Source organism: Amblyomma americanum, chromosome 1 (assembly GCF_052857255.1).
Source record: "Amblyomma americanum isolate KBUSLIRL-KWMA chromosome 1, ASM5285725v1, whole genome shotgun sequence".
NCBI classification, from domain to species: Eukaryota; Metazoa; Arthropoda; class Arachnida; order Ixodida; family Ixodidae; genus Amblyomma; species Amblyomma americanum.
The window spans coordinates 506614422-506630472 of NC_135497.1; the positions used below are offsets into that span (position 1 = coordinate 506614422).

The following is a 16051-nucleotide window of genomic DNA, read 5'->3' on the forward strand; positions in this document are numbered from 1 at the left end:
TAAATTTAGGCGCTCAAAAAAAAAACAAGCGAGGACCACAACGGTGGATACGTTTTTGTACATAAATGAACGCGAAGACTGGTAGAGGGCGCCTGTGGTCTTCGTTTGCTGCGGTCCGCACAACTGCGTAAAAGGCAGAAAAAAATGGGGGATGCAGGGCATGAAGGGGGCCATCTACCGCTGAGGCGCTCGATGAAAGGTCCAGCTCATAGCGTGCTGTACTTTTTTCTATGTTCTATGCTTAACGCTAATCCTTGATTGTGATTTTTCACCTAAGTAATTAGTATCAGCGAAGGAAGAGACTTTATACTAGGGGGGGGGGGGTGTTAAGAGATGTTTAAAGACTGTGAAAGCGCTAAACGGAGAGGGAATTATACATAGTTTTCACGGACGTCACAAACGAGAGCTTCTGGGATACGTGCCACCATCTTTAGGTACTTAGCGGAACCGCGGGCGCAGGGCGCCAAGCCACGCAAACCTACAGGGGACGCGGTCCGTCCGTGCATTCGTATTTCTGGTTCTGCGCGGTGTCATCGTGTCGATGTGTGCCATGTTCGGCTGCGCAAGCAAAAGCAAGTCTTCTGCACAGAAAACAAACACCGAGCTGGGTGTTGGACTTCACTGTTTACCGAAACTGATTAGCTGGCAGTGCGAGTGCACGAAGCTCCTTTCGGAGGAGCGCCGAAGCCTTTGGCTCGCACGGATCAACTGGAAAGATTTGAAAAACCTGGACAACGTTCGCATATGCGGTCGGCACTTTAGCACAGGTAAGAAAAAGTAAACTTTATTGATTGACATAAGCCTACATACGGTCGCTGTCGGAGATGTTTACCGCGGCAGCTGGTAATGAACTGTGGTACACGAGCCTCGCTGTCGCCTATGTGTTTGCTGAGACGGTGTTGTCTGTGCACACTCGTGAGTCTCTGAGACGTACTGCCATCTCAACAGTGAACAATGTAGCACCAATGTGAGAGCAGGCTTCGCCTGCACCGGCCATGCAAGCGCAGTGCGCTGTCACGATGGCTCCATCAGGCTCAGCCAGAACCCACACCTTCAGTAGTGCCTCCCTTAGGCTTTGTGAATTGGTGACCTGAGAAAAAATTACCAGTAATTAGGTGCTGACAGCAATCTACATCCTTCATAAGATGTCACTGGTCTGAGGATTGCTAGTACGATTCCGGCCCCGGCAGCCGCATTTCGATTGGAACAAAATGCAGAAAAATTCTATCGCCCGAAAAAGTTATCGGGATGCGTGTCCTCGGGGAAAAAAATGCTGAACTCCACTGCCTCGCGACCCAGTTGCCTGGTAATGTTACCAGCTGATGAAGCATGCGCGTTCATACTCTCTCTCGGACATTTCAGGTCAGTGGCATGCGTGACTCCATGGCATGACTAGTCGCCCAGCTGCAGCATGAGCACGTCAAACACCCAACTACGAATTTCATCGATAATTTAAGGCTACAGTGAATTGAAGCACTTAATCCGAGGCTGTAAGCGTATGCCGATAGCTCCATTTCTTTTCAATTGCAATCATTTTGCACTCGCACGTACCCTACATACACGAACTTGTACCTGCCATTTGAAAAATGCGACTGCAGTCTAATGCGTGCTGCGGGCGGCACGTTAGCCTCAAATATTAGAGTACAAATCGATATTTTAAATACACGGACACACAAACGTGCGCTACCGCGCATACATGCTTCGACGTTAAGGAAGCTCACCTCGTTCAGAACGACGACATGCTTCGATGGCACTCGCATGGCAGTCACACATTTACCCATCCACTGGTGAAGTGATTATGGGCCTCAAGAGACTTGTATGCCTTCATCTGCTTAAGAAACACGTAGCTAGTTGATAACACTAAGTAATTGATGGTACCAGCGTGCGTCGTGCTTGGCAGCAAGTCGGCATCGGGAGCGGGGTCCGTCCCAACGCGTAGTGTGTAGGGGTCCACGCCGCCACACATTTCCACCTTGCATTCATACCGAGCCCGCGTAGGCTCCACAAGCTCGTCGAAATAGGAGCGGCAAAACTCACGCCGGTCGGAGTTTGCTATGGTCTTGCATAGAACAGAGCAGCGAACAAACGCGCAGGCGCCGCGAGCCCAGCCAGTCTAGCCCAGCCATCTTTTGTGCCTGGCAATGGCGGACATCCGGCGGAAGTGGCTGGCGTGACGTCACATGAAAACTATGTATACTTCTAAATTACATGACTAACCAGACTGCGTAGGGGAGGACAGAAGGGGGACTAGGATTTTGACACCCCCGTTTTCTACTAGCAGGCCTACGTCCTTTTGGATTTTTCCTCGCAACGCACTGGAATCTGCTTATCCCCGCATGTGTGATTGTTGACCTCTTTTGTTCGCTTACTGAACGAGCAACGCATTTCCCACTGGTCTTTTCGTTCTTGCATCTGTACGTTTTTAGGCCTGAGCCTATGAGCGTACTCCTTGCATCCTTGTTGGCGGCAGCTTCGTTTTAACTGCTCGCTGCTCCGCTACAGCAGATAGTCGCCCCCTGGTCGCGACTTCAGGACGTTGATGCGTAGAGCCGGAAAACTGTGCCGCATATGTATACACGGCACCCCCGCGCTACTTCACAGTGTCCCATTGGCCTCGCGCAGGAGGAATGCTCAGCGGCCTTGGACCAAGGCCATCGTGGAGCCAACTACGTACTACTACCCTGTGGTCTCCTGGATTTATCTCAGGGTGCGTGCAGCTGCTGGGTTCACGCGGCGGCCAGAGCTGCCAATGAGCGGCTATTGACAATTTCCTAATGAGCGAGTCCCGATTTTGCGTACACTTACCGCGAAATATGGCGACAAACACGAAAAAAGGCAATCGATAGGAGCAGAAGATAGACAACCGGGCGAAGACAATTTAATATTTGTGAGTGTTTTTTGATGGCTGGTTTGGAGATCGTCAATGACCCCCCCCCTTCATAAAGCCCAGCTGCGACACGGGCTGTTCCGTACTTATTATTATTTGCACGAACGCACCTTGAAAGGACACGACACTCTGCGAAGAACTTCGCTTTTTATAGAGCATTGATAATCGCCACTGCAGGGAGCGCATCATGTCCCGTCGCGTGTATGTATGCATTCATCGCTTAAACGTGAACACAATGTCTGAGTCGCGGCGCCTGATAGAGTGAAAATAAAATGCGACCGTGTTCTCAACTTGCGAACTTCGTAAAGGCTTCTCGCGAATTAACAGTGATCTCATGCACTATGCAAGATATAACTTACGCAGCAGTGCTGAAAAGAAGCTCACCAGTCTTCATTCGCATTTTTTTAGAATGAGTCGCACAACCTCCACTTGACAGCGTTCCCCGACAGATCACAAGGTGGAAGCAGCTTGCATGAGGGCGAACTGGAATTAATGGTAAGTGGTCTGTGCTGAGCACTGTGAACAGCAAGAATGCTGCATCCTCCATTTGTGGGGCATTTGTTGGAGACAGCTTCACACAGGAAATTTAAAGTAGCTTACAGACACTGTTAGTTCGAACCTAAAAAAAAATCCTTGGAAATGGTGAAGCACTCTCATGACAATATATAAAAGGAGTTTCTTGAAAGCGCCACTTATGAACAGAGGCGTAAACAGCAGTACGAACTGACGTTTTTGGACTACTAGCCTGAAGCGCTGGCAGAGCTATAGCGCGCCACCGTATGGCATTTTATAGTGTTTCTTGGTGCTTCCCGCGCCCTCCGAGCTCCACTAAATGAGTGGCACATGTTCGCGTATAGCTTCCCACCTTGTTCGCTCGAATGAATTGGAGTGGGCTAGTTTTTGACGTAAGAACTATATGTTTAGTATTTGCTTATGAAGAAGCAACTTCATATTTCGCTGAGAGGTACACGTCGGCATGCTAAACCTGATAAGCTTGAATACTGGCCCCTTTTATTGTGTGCTTTTTACAATCAACTCACCCATAGGAATCGCGAACGACCTTTGCGCTGCAACGTTAAGTAAGGGTCGTATCAGATGCTTTATAAGCCTCAGTTAAGCATGAAATCGTACCTAATGCATTCGGAATTACATCTAAAAGTGGCAGCATGCATAATCGCTAAAGGTGAAGGATAGGTGTAAACGGTTTGTTTTGATGTTTAGATTCGCGGTCCGTAGTTGGCACTTCAGTTCGTCATCAGTCTGTCACGAGCTGTTTCTTTACGATTAGCATTTCAATTAGAGAAGGCTGTGATAGTTATCATTTTTTTTAATTATTTACTACGCTACCGGCACCGCAGCTGCCCGGAAGTATGAGCGCTGTTGAAAAAGAACAGTTGCGCCAGGCCACACTGTTGCCGAAAGGAATGCAGTTTCAATACTTAGTGGCGCTTCATCGCTTCCTTGCATCTGTGATTTCTGCAAAGCATGTTGTGGATGTACTGTTGGCAGTGTTTGTCTTTAACCAACGTCTTGGCCATTTTGCATACTGCCAACACTGTACGTGGCATAGCGAAACGCGGTAGTGTTTTGTTATTGTTTTGCGAATTGCTGACAAACTTCGGTAATCACCAACCTGTGCGCTTCGATTTATTCTCTGTGCCGGTACCGTGCCCGTCGTTTGTTTGTTCTGTGTGCCTTAATTTAGTTTATTTTTTATGTTTGGGTCTTTTTTGTCTATCCTAAGTTTCTTGTTTTCCTGTTTTTGTCGTGTTCAGAGTGCCGCCTTATTATTGTCATTCTACTTCTACATCATTCCCCTTGTGGAGCAGACGGGGCGTTGCGCCTCTTCGGGGGGCTGTTCTGCTTCCTTTTCCATTTCCTTGTTCCTCACGTTTATCGCACCAGACAGTAGCAATAATAAACTGCCTCGACGCAGCTTCACCGGCGGCTGCAGTATGACGACTCGTTCAGCGTCGAGGAACCCCTGAACGAGATTGGCGTGGACAAGCGGAGCCTGGTGGCCCGCGGCACGCATCGCGTTTTCTTGGGCTCCGTCGGACTCTGACCGGATGCTGCGCACCATGGCCAACCGGATGGTGCTCGGGCCCCAGTTCACCTTCCACACGCGCGACCGACAGCTGCTGGACATCCCTGTGCCACGGGTGCACTCAATTACTCGCCCATCCGGAAGTGATCACCTCGGGCTCAGCCTAAGCCAACTAAAGTGCTTCGTCGCAGCTCATTCTTGAGTGGAGGCAGGAAAAAGAGTCGTCATTTATACAAAGGCAGTGCTGGCATACGACGGACAAGGACAATTAAAAAGTGGACACAACTGCGTAGTTGCATCCACTTCTTGTCTTCCTCTGTCGTCCTCCAGCGCTACCTTTTTAACAATAAGAAAAGCCACCCAACCCGCCCAGTGACGTACCTTGCTCAAATCGGCATTTATCATCGAGCCTGCACGTTCAGTTTTGTTAGAAAACGAGTCTCTGCCGCACTATAGGAAATGCCGATACGCAACCTGTCACCTTCATGTCACTCCAGGATGTAGCGCACATGGTAATTTTACAGGTTCACTTTTGCGGCATCCTGCATCTTTCAATTGATAACTACTGAGAAATGGCGCCTTGGACTGCTCAATTGACTGCAACACCTGGCTGTTTCCATGAATTTATATGGACTGTCAACATGCTGAACAGACTAAATGTTTTGGGGTGCTGGAAGTGTCGATACTGTTTTCCTGCTAGCGTATTTTGCTAGTGCTCTCGATACCCTCGATACACCAGCACTACCCTCATCGATTTGTCCGTTTCCTCATACATGGTGGCACCAAGCATCAAGCATGTACGAAATGCTTTCCATTCGCTTACATATTTGCCGCTTCGCATGGTCATGCGCGGAAATATACGGTGCCTTCAAAAACGCTTCATGTACGCACTGGTATGGCGGGGTCGCAGCTTCCGCTCTTATTTTCTTCCGAGTCAAAAGCTGTGCTTTGCAAAGCCGTTTGAAGGGGTCTGCTGGTGAGTCTCGCTGTTAGCCTATACAGCATAACCTAAGTTCGACGATAGCTCATTTGATCAGGCATGAGGTGAAGTGAATCACGGTCACTGGCCAAGTTTGTTGAAGTATTGACGGTTTGGAACTGCTTACGGGTTCCTTGTTCAGTGAACAAAGAACCCGTGCGCGGTTCAGAACTATCGATACTGCATCAAATTTGGTCATCGAACAAGAAATCCGTACGCGGTTCCGAAACGTCGATATTTCATCAGACTTAGCCAGTGACTGCGATTCACTTCATTTTACCCTATAACAAAGGCTCGAATGAGCCAGCCATCATCCCGAGAAGCATGCCGAAATTAGTTGAAGGTATTAGAACACTTAGTTGAGGGTTCGACGGAAACCCGTCTGGCGAGGGAAATTCAGCATATCCTTTTAAACGAACACTCGCCAAAGTCATAAAGGAAAAAAAAAAAAATTCTCTTACGATTTTTTTTTTTTCCTTTATGACTTTGGCGAGTATTAGAACACTGTGTGCCCCAACGTTAACTTCCTGCGCATACACTGTGACGCAGGCAAGCGGGCTGCAGTACCCGCTGCCAGCAAACCTACACCTCCTGACACTGGAGCACATTGGAAACAGCCGTGCAATCGTACGCCTGGAACACCTGTATCCCGGCGTCAAGGACAACAGGCTCAATAGGCCTGCTTCACTATCCCTAAAGGTGAGCCCCATCCCGCTTTCCGCAGTTTTTAACAAAGCGTAAATTAGAAGCTTGAAATTTGTTCTTTAGATCCCCAGTCAGCTTCTTCTTAATGGCTCGCCTCGAACTCATTGTGTGCCTTGCCACTCGTTTTTTTTTTACATTTTTAAAATTTTTTGCCGTTGGTTTAGCTTCTTTATTAACATAATTGGAACACCATCTGGTCCTGTTGATGTGCCACAAGGAACCTTCTCTGCCCTTTCCCACTCTCTTTGCTCAGGTGAAGCTATTGCAGTAACCTGTCTATCCTCCTTTGATAAATTATGTGCAACATTTCTTTCTTTAAATTTTTCTGTCATCCTTGTTCCTATGTGTTTTATCGCTTCATCCCCTTTTAGTCGAATACCCTGATCTGTAACAATAAACCTTTGTTCTAGCCTAGTCTCATTACTCATTGCATTTAGATGCTTCCAGAATTTTTGAGCTGCTTTTCTATCCTTTTTATTTACTTTTCACATCCATTGAGCACCCTTTCTTCTAATTTTCTCATTAATTAAAAGAAATAGGATGCTTCCCTTCTACACTTTATGAAGGTATCCCATTTTCTGTCTACTTCAACCTCGGGTTCCCCCTCTTCTTGGAATATCTGTGTTCTCTGGACGCTTCCTGACGTTTCTCTATCACCCTCTTGACCTCCTCATCCCACCAACTCTTGGGTTTGCGTCTTTTCCCTTTTAGCTTTACTCGCACCTTAGCTAGCTCTAGCTCCAGAAATCGAGTTAATTTGGTATAAGTCCATTCTGTTTCACTATCCTCAAAAATTACTTTCTCAATTTGTTTGGCTGCTGCTTCCAATTGCTTTTCTGAGTAAAAATTCTCCTCTGATTGTTCATCTCGCTTCAGTCCTACATGGGTTTCTCTTCTGAAACTCAACTTGTTATGCTTGTGCTCACTACCTAGGCTTCTGGAACCATGTTCATCTATGCTCATTACCCCTAATCTATTATACATTTTCTGTGACATTAGTGCATAATCTATCGTCGTGTGCAGACTCCCTGCTTCCCATGTTATGAGTCCTTAACACTTCTCGCTACTGTTGCATACAACTTACTCATGCCTGTCACGCATATCCAGCAGCATGCTTCCTGTCGAATCTGTGTACCCGCCCACATCTTCAGTGTGTGCATTCATGTTGCCTAGTATAGTTATCTCACTTTCTCCTCCTAGCTCATCATTATCGCTTACGATACATTCTACCATTTTTTTGTTTTCCTCTTTGGCATTAGCTCCTGTCCACAGATATACAAAGCCAAGGAGTGTTTGCTCCCCTGCCACTTTTCCTATTAGCCATAAATATTCCTTGCATTCCTGTTTGACCCTGTGCCACATAATAAATTTATGAATGAATGCCCCAATTGGGTGCCTTCTCCATGTCCCTAAGATGTGTTTCTAGTAAGCGATATGCCATTCATTTGTCTTGTCTTAACTGTTCTTGTGTTTTCTCCCATTTCAGCCTATTCCTGCTGCCTTGCATGTTAATGTACCCTATTTCTGAATTAACTTTGCACTGTGTCTATTTATTATCCCATGGGTCCATTATTTCCTTCATCTTGGCACCTTCCTTGGTTCGTCCTTGTCTGCACTGGCTCCCTCAGAGCTCTGCGTTCCCCCCAAAAAAAGCTGTTGCCTGGCGGCCTATCCTACCCTCTACCTTCTTGCTTGCCACCGGCACCACTTAGAAATCATAAGCAACAAACTTGGTCGGTACTGCGAATCTGCGATATGCTAAAAAAAACCAAGCGAGCGAGTAACGACACTGACTCCTGAAACCAAGCGGCTCGCTGCGGCCGATCTCAATCACCATACCGCGTATGCCAACGCGGTTTCAGCGTTCTATTTCGCTTTGCCACGCCGATGCTCAGCGGACGTCTGTCAGTGGCCTGTAGCTGACCCTGGTCATATTACAGTGACACGATGCCTCACTTTTCCTACTGACCTACACCCGTCTCTGTCTTCACTTCGCGCCGCCCGCGCAGCCGCGCTGCGAGACTGCTCAGGGTCCCGTGGCTGCTGATCACGATATCTGATGGTTGTTTAGCAGACAGTCTATGTATTGGCTAAATGAATCCTTTCAGACAATTGTACAGGATTCAGCATTTACCGCACGGATACGTAACTCCTACAGGAATGCGCCCATGACGACGACTGCATCTCGGCGCTACTTTTGTTTACATATCTGCATCTGCATACAGGCAGCAATTGCGCGTTATTTCGGCAGGAATTGCAAGCTGAGTTTCACTTATGTTAAGCAAGCTCATCTCTTTTGCGCTGGCTGCGGCTTTATACTTGTTTGTGCAGTGCGATAACTTTTCTAGAATCGACGAAGAATGCGAGTGCCAGCCCATAGGGAATGCTTCATAGCCAGGTTGTTGATAACACGTAAAACCGGCGTTTCTAACTCGTTGTAGCTGCTTTTTTTTTTGCTTTTTCCGATGTGTCCAGTACTTGAATTTAAATTGGTTTATCTAGAGGTATGTTCGGCACCCATTTGAGATAAACAAAATGGCTTAATTTGTTGCCCTCAAGCGACGCCGATGTAGCTCCCGCCGTGGGCGCCTGCAGCATTGACCGACAGACTGGGTCACACCGCCTAGCAGCGGCGCTTCCCGCTTGATGTATTTGCGTCCTAAGATGTAAACAATCCTCGATTTAAGGTCACTGTTGTCAAAACCACGCTCGATGACCATACCTATCTGCTAAAACTTTTGAACTCGCTCTCCACAATCGCTGACATCGCACATACGAACCCGGCGGACTCGCTAGGCCTATATATATATTCGTACTACAGCCGCGCCGAAGGGTGAACATAAGAAATGTAGTCGCTCGTTTCGCTTATTCGTATAACGGAGAAGGTGCAAACAAGAGAGTCATCGTCTCATCGACGTGAAGGGTTCGCTCGGCCGCCGATATAAGGTGCTGGCTGGTGTGTCAGCAACGGCATATATGCCGATCAGCATACCGACCGCTGAGTCGCCGAAGCAGCGCCTCGCTGATGTCGCGTGTCGCCGTCCATAGCATGTCACGTTACTCTGTTGTGATGTCACTGCTATTCACTGATATCGTTCCCAGGGCTCTATGTTACTTCCTATAGCGCTAGCGATGGGCATCGATTGAGAGAACGAGCACTTAGGGACTCTTTGGAGCTAAATTAAAATATATTTTAAGCGCTTGTTGCATCCAATACTTCGCCATAGGTGACCTTACATACAGACGAAGCCTATAACAAGCTTACTATAGCCTCAAAATTTGATGTCCCAACCCCTTTAAGGCATCCGCCATGGTCCCTCTAAATCACTCTTTCCATCGCTTGAGCATCAGTACAAAGTGGTAATGGGGCAGTTTTCTGCATATATGTATCATGTGAACATAACAGGTGTTATTTTATTAGTGAATATGTCCCACCTGAGAATGTACGTCCAAGCCCGAAATGAATGCTTTATTAAAAGCAGAAGTATGTTGTGTTGTTAACTGCATAAAAATTAGTATTTTATAATTTTCAAATTGCATTTATTTGGCTTGTGGTTACATTAACGTTAAACTGAAATTGAAAAACAGTCATTTGTAATACCAGGCAGAAGCGACATGGAACTCAATTATAAGGTCTGTATTAATTAATTGGTAGTGAAAACCAAAGCTTTGAGAAGCAAGTATTAGAAGAACCAGTAAGATTATGGGTCAGCCATTATAATTAATGATGCAACCAACTTAAGCGAACTTGAACAAAGAATAAGCACTGATACCATGGGTAGAAAATCACGCCCTGTCAGGTGAATTGCATGAATAGCCTTCATTTTGAAAATAGTTGACGTCGTACTCCCATGCAGCTGATGCTACATATCCGCCCATTCCATCAGCCATGAAATGTCCAACTATGGAAGGGTAGCTATAAAATTTCATAGTAGCATTATAAGAACGCCTTGAGCGCATGATATTTTATAGCATTATAAAATTTTCACGAATAAAACTACAGCCAGATTATTGCATAGGAAAATAAATACCAAGGATCCGGTGTTGTGTTCTGAACCTCAACGAGTGCAGCGAAATAGTTGAAGGCACTTGCGGACTCATCGTTCAAGAGCTATTCTATTCCTATAGGATAGAATATTCCTATATATCCTAAGGAAGATATTCTACCTGACCTTCTTGGGGAAAAAAATAGCGAAACAAAACCCTGGAAAACCAAGATTGGCAGTTGCCTTTTTTCAAATACAACAAACTTGCAGCCAAATGTTGTAGGTTATTGTTTTACCATTCCAAGGAGGGTTGCCCAGGTTATCCTACGGGGTGGCGTACGTCGAAGGGGGAGTTAATTTTTGTGCATTGTTCCTCTTCAAGGCAAAATAAAAAGAACAAATTGCGGCATAGAGACAGCGATATATTGGTTTCGCACAGCAACACAAAGATTAAGCAGCTTAGGTGCTTGTGAGCGAACAAACTCAATTCCTCAAGGGACAGAAAGAAGCGCCGGGCAAATTTTCGAGGTAGCGGCCGCCATCCCTTGCCTCCCGTGGGCGCAGTCAGTGAAACACAGCCACTGATTTCACTTTGAAAGGTTAAAAATAATTATCCATTCGTTTTGTGCATCTTCATTGCCAGCCAAGCGGTGATGCATTAAAAGATGGGATATTTATGGAATAACGCCATAACAAACAGCCCGACTGTCCTATCAGCCCCTCGTAGCCACGCACCACGCGTAATGACGACGCGCTGCTCCTGCTCAATGGATGGATGGATGGATAAGGCTAAACCCTTTAAATTGGGCGGTGGCTCAAGCCGCCCTAGCCATGACTTATGAAATTTTACTCTTGTCTTGATTCTAGCCACTAATCTGATAACCTTCGCTTGGTTACTTCTACCCGCTTAATCTACTTTCCCTTCACTGTCCTTAAACCCCAATACCCTGGGTAAATCAGCCCCGCTGCTTTCCACTGTAGGGTGAAGCCTTTTACAGAAAAGTATCAAGTGTTCAGCCGTTTCCTCCTGCTCTCCGCACGCAATGCACAACGTGTCTATCTCGTGGTACCTGACTCTATACGTCTTAGTCCGCAAAACTCCAGTCCTGGCCTCAAACAACAAAAAGCTTCCCCTGCAATTATCATAGATATTTTCTTTGGCAATTTCCTTTTTAAAGGTCCGGTAGTGCCGATTTCGTCAGCATCCCTATTTTCCACAGAGCTCTCTCTGTTTCTTTAACCTTTTTATTAACCGATAATTGCTTATTTGCCCCCTTACTGCTGTCCAGATATTTGCTTGTCAATTTTCTAGTTCGCTTTCTCCATTTCGTGTCAACATTCTTTATATACAGGTATCTGAAAACTTTCCTAGCCCACTGCTTTTCCTCCATTTTTCTCAATCGTTCCTCAAATGCTATCTTACTGCTAGCCTCTCTGCTCTCGAAAGACGCCCATCCCATATCACCCTGTACCCCCTGATTTGGTGTATTGCCATGTGCTCCCAAAGCTATAGCCTCCCTACGCCACGTTGTTTAATTTCTAACCTTCCTTGAACATCTGGTCTCATGCATGGCGCTGCGAAGTGTTTCGCAAGCTTTCGTTTCAAATGTGTCGCCGCTGCACGTTTCCAACCGCTATGAAAAGCAATGTTGCTGGCAAAAGATATGCTTTTGCATTCTGCAGAGTATATATCTGGGTGAATTTTGGCTAGTTTTGCGGGGCATGGGAATGTGTGTGTTTGGAGCTGCCTGAGAGTGGTTGCTTGCTCTAGCGTGAGCATGGGGCTGGGAGCGGAAATTCCCTTCTGCTCCTTTGATAGAAAGTGGTGATTTCACCAAAGGTGAGTAGATGGTCCCTCGCTGATCTGGCCCCGTGGTTTGGGAACACGCGTGGTCCTGCCCGGATAGCTAGTTCTCAGGCTATGTTGTTGACCTTTTCATTTCCTAGGAGGCCTGAGAGTACAGGGGTCCACATTAGTTTGATTCGAGTTTCTGGGCAGCATTTGCTAATTAGTGTTGCGGCCGGGGGGGTGTACTCTGCCTTTGAAGGTATTGGTGAGCGCTACCTAAATATGGAAAGGGACGAACACACAGGACAAGCGCTTTCAAGCGCTATTTTTTCCTTCATATCGCTCTTGTCAGCGCCGTGTGCTCTTCCCTCTTCTGTGTATGATTTGGCGTTAATATGTGTATATAGTCATGCTTCTTCAGAGAATAAACAGTTGTTAGAAAGCGCTTGTCCTGTGTGTTCGTCCCTTACCATATTTTGGTAGCGCTCACCAATACCTTCAAGGATGCATTTCCAACTAGCCCCAGTTGTAGCTCTTTTGACTCTGCCTTTTATGAAGTCATTTACAGCAGTTTTTGAGTCGCTTATTGTGCTATTTTCTTGTGAGACTTTTAGGCACATGGTGCTGCTGCTTCTGCTTCTTCTAGACTTTTTGCTGGCATGGTCACAGCTGCTACGCGTTCTCTTTTGTGGTCAGCTATAGCCACAACATATGACTCTTTGTGCCTGTACTCGGCAGCGTCGACATACAGCACTGACTTGTCGTCTTATCCATGGATAGTATATATTGACGAAGAAGAAGGAGCGCCGACCAAAGAAAAACAAAAAACAAAAACAGACGTATATAGTATGTATCTGGGTGAATTTTGGCTAGTACTGCGGGGCATGATGTTTATTGTGCATATTTGCCACTCGAGCTTTCCTTCTGCTGATGTGAGAGGGGTGCATGTTTTTTGGGAGGGGTGGTATTATGAATCTTAAGATACATCCCCTTATTTCCCTATCGAGATCCATGATTCAAGGTGAGTTTTGCCTGCATTTTACGTTGGCAATTTCTGGAATTTTTCTACCGGCTGCAGTTTTGGAGAGTCGTATTATCTGCCCTGTCAACTGCGCCTCAATGAGTTCTTCTGCCGTATTTGTTATGCTTAGACCCTTGAGCCTAGCTATGGGGTGTTGGGTGGTAGTCTCAAAGCCATTTCGTATGCCCTGCTCTTTAGAGCGTCTATTCTATTTCTTTCCTTTTGCGTGAGTCTGAGATATGGGAGTGCGTAGCATATGCGGCTTAGCACAAAGGCTTGCGCTAGCCTGAACGTTTCCTTTTCCTTTAGTCCTTTGTTTTTGCTGGTGACTCTCTTGATGAGCCTGGCTGTGTGGTCAACGTAGTTAGTCATATTTCTGATGAAGGTAGAGTTTTACCTATTGCTTTGCAGTCGCATTCCCAAGATCCTGACTTCTTTGACCATTGGTATGCCAAGATTGTCTATCCTGAGTTCGATTTTGTTTTGATGACTTTCTCTGCCCATGGGGGGGGGGGGGGGGGGGGATGATGAGCAGCTCAGATTTGGAAGGAGAGTAGGCCAGTCCGGCTTTTTTGGCTACTTCGATTACTACGTTGGCACCTGTGGCAAGTTAGGAAAGACAGGGTGGACGGGGAGCTAGTGCAGTGCGAGGAGTGCAAGCGTTGGTGCTATTTAGACAAGACGGTTTTCGGGAGCGTAGCCGAGGCAGAGAGGGGCTAGCTTCGCGTGCAGGCTGTGTCAGCAATTTGAGGAGGCCATTTGGAATGGAAGGGGAACGGGCAGCTAGAATTAAGGAACTCAAAGGAGACCTGAAGGTGGAGCAAGAGCTACGGGTTAAGCTAGAAAGTCAGGTCACCGAGTCGCTTAAGAGGGAGGGTGCTAAGGCCGACCTGTTGGAGCGAATTGTGGGCGAGCTGAAAGAAGAGCGGGAAAAGCGGGCCCAGCTAGAAGAGCAGGTGGAGGCGCTCAGGTCGCGGCCGGCAGGTCACCCCAGTTCGGGGCAGCGTCACGTGATGGACGAGGACAGCGTAGTACACCTTAAGACCGTGCAGGCTGGGCAACATTATTTTTTATTTTTTCTCTGCCCACACTAATATATGTCCCTCCGGCAGAACGCAGCAGTAACACAGAGGCTCGTCGTCCCTAGAGCATGGCAGCGCAGCAGGCTTTTAGTGGAGAAGATGGAAAGGTAACGACGGGCACGGTGAAGGGTGACAGTAGCGCATGGCGGCGGGAGAGACAGCTAGCGCAATCCGGAGGGCAAGTCGCAGGCAGGAAGCGAATGGTTATAGCGCTGAAGGGTACTAGTAGTGAGTGAATTGAACGTAGCAAGGGTTGAGGAAGGCATTTTAACAACAGTGAAGGCAGACAGGCGGGTGCAAGTGGAGGCCCAGTCAGAGAAGTGTACTGTAGATGCAGTGGCCAAAGCCCAGGAGGTGGTAGGGGACAACATGGATAATGAACACTTTGTCATTATCCATGCTGGTCTCAACAATGTGCTGAAGGGGAGGAGCCAGAACCTCGAAAGACAGAAGTGGGGATGCATAGGCTTAGAAAGGCCTCCGAGAGTGTACATGTGACCATATGCACAGTCCCAGAGGTCAAGAGGCAGTCTAGCGGGACGGAAAGCAGGGTCGTTGAGACTAACCGTGTAATTAGGTTAATGAGTCGATGACTAGAATACGGGGTAATGGACGCTAACAGGTACATGTACAAGGCCAGCTCCCACCCTTTTGCACAGGATGGCATTCACTCAGTGGTGCCGGTGGCAAGAGGGTAGGGGGTAGGATAGGTCGCCAGGCAACAGCTTTTTTGGGGGTACCCAGAGCTCTGAGGTATCCAGTGCAGACAAGGACGAACCAAGGAAGGTGCCAAGATCAAGGAAATAATGGACCCATGGGATAAGAAATAGACACAGTGCAAAGTTAATTCAGAAATAGGGTACATTAACATGCAAGGCAGCAGGAATAGGCTGAAATGGGAGAAAACACAAGAACAGTTAAGACAAGACAAATGAATGGCATATCGCTTACTAGAAACACATCTTAGGGACATGGAGAAGCCACCCAATTGGGGCATTTATTCATAAAATTATGAAGTGGCACAGGGTCAAACAGGAATGCAAGGAATATTTATGGCTAATAGGAAAAGTGGCAGGGGAGCAAACACTCCTTGGTTTTGTATATCTGTGGACAGGAGCTAATGCCAAAGAGGAAAACAAAAAAACGGTAGAATGTATCGTAAGCGATAATGATGAGCTAGGAGGAGAAAGTGAGATAACTATACTAGGCGACATGAATGCACACACTGAAGATGTGGGCGGGTACACAGATTCGACAGGAAGCATGCTGCTGGATATGCGTGACAGGCATGATTTAGTTTTATGCAGCAGTACCGAGAAGTGTGAAGGGCTGATAACATGGGAGGCAGGGAGTCTGCACTCGACAATAGATTATGCACTAATGTCACAAAGGATGTATAATAGGTTAGGGGTAATGAGCATAGATGAATATGGCTCCAGAAGTCTAGGTAGTGACCACAGAGGTACCAAGCTGAGTTTCAGAAGAGACCAATGTAGGACTAAGGTCAGATGAATGGGATCACATGGGATCTTTTACTCAGAAAAGACATTGGAAG

At 46.9% G+C, this 16051-nt stretch overlaps 2 pseudogenes; both read left to right on the plus strand.

Annotated features, from left to right (window-relative positions):
- LOC144128198 (lysosomal alpha-mannosidase-like) overlaps positions 1-7233 on the plus strand; it is a 91748-nt pseudogene extending 84515 nt beyond the window's left edge.
- Positions 7234-14176: 6943 nt separating this feature from the next.
- LOC144128201 (uncharacterized) lies at positions 14177-15319 on the plus strand (annotated as a pseudogene).
- Positions 15320-16051: the final 732 nt, after the last annotated feature.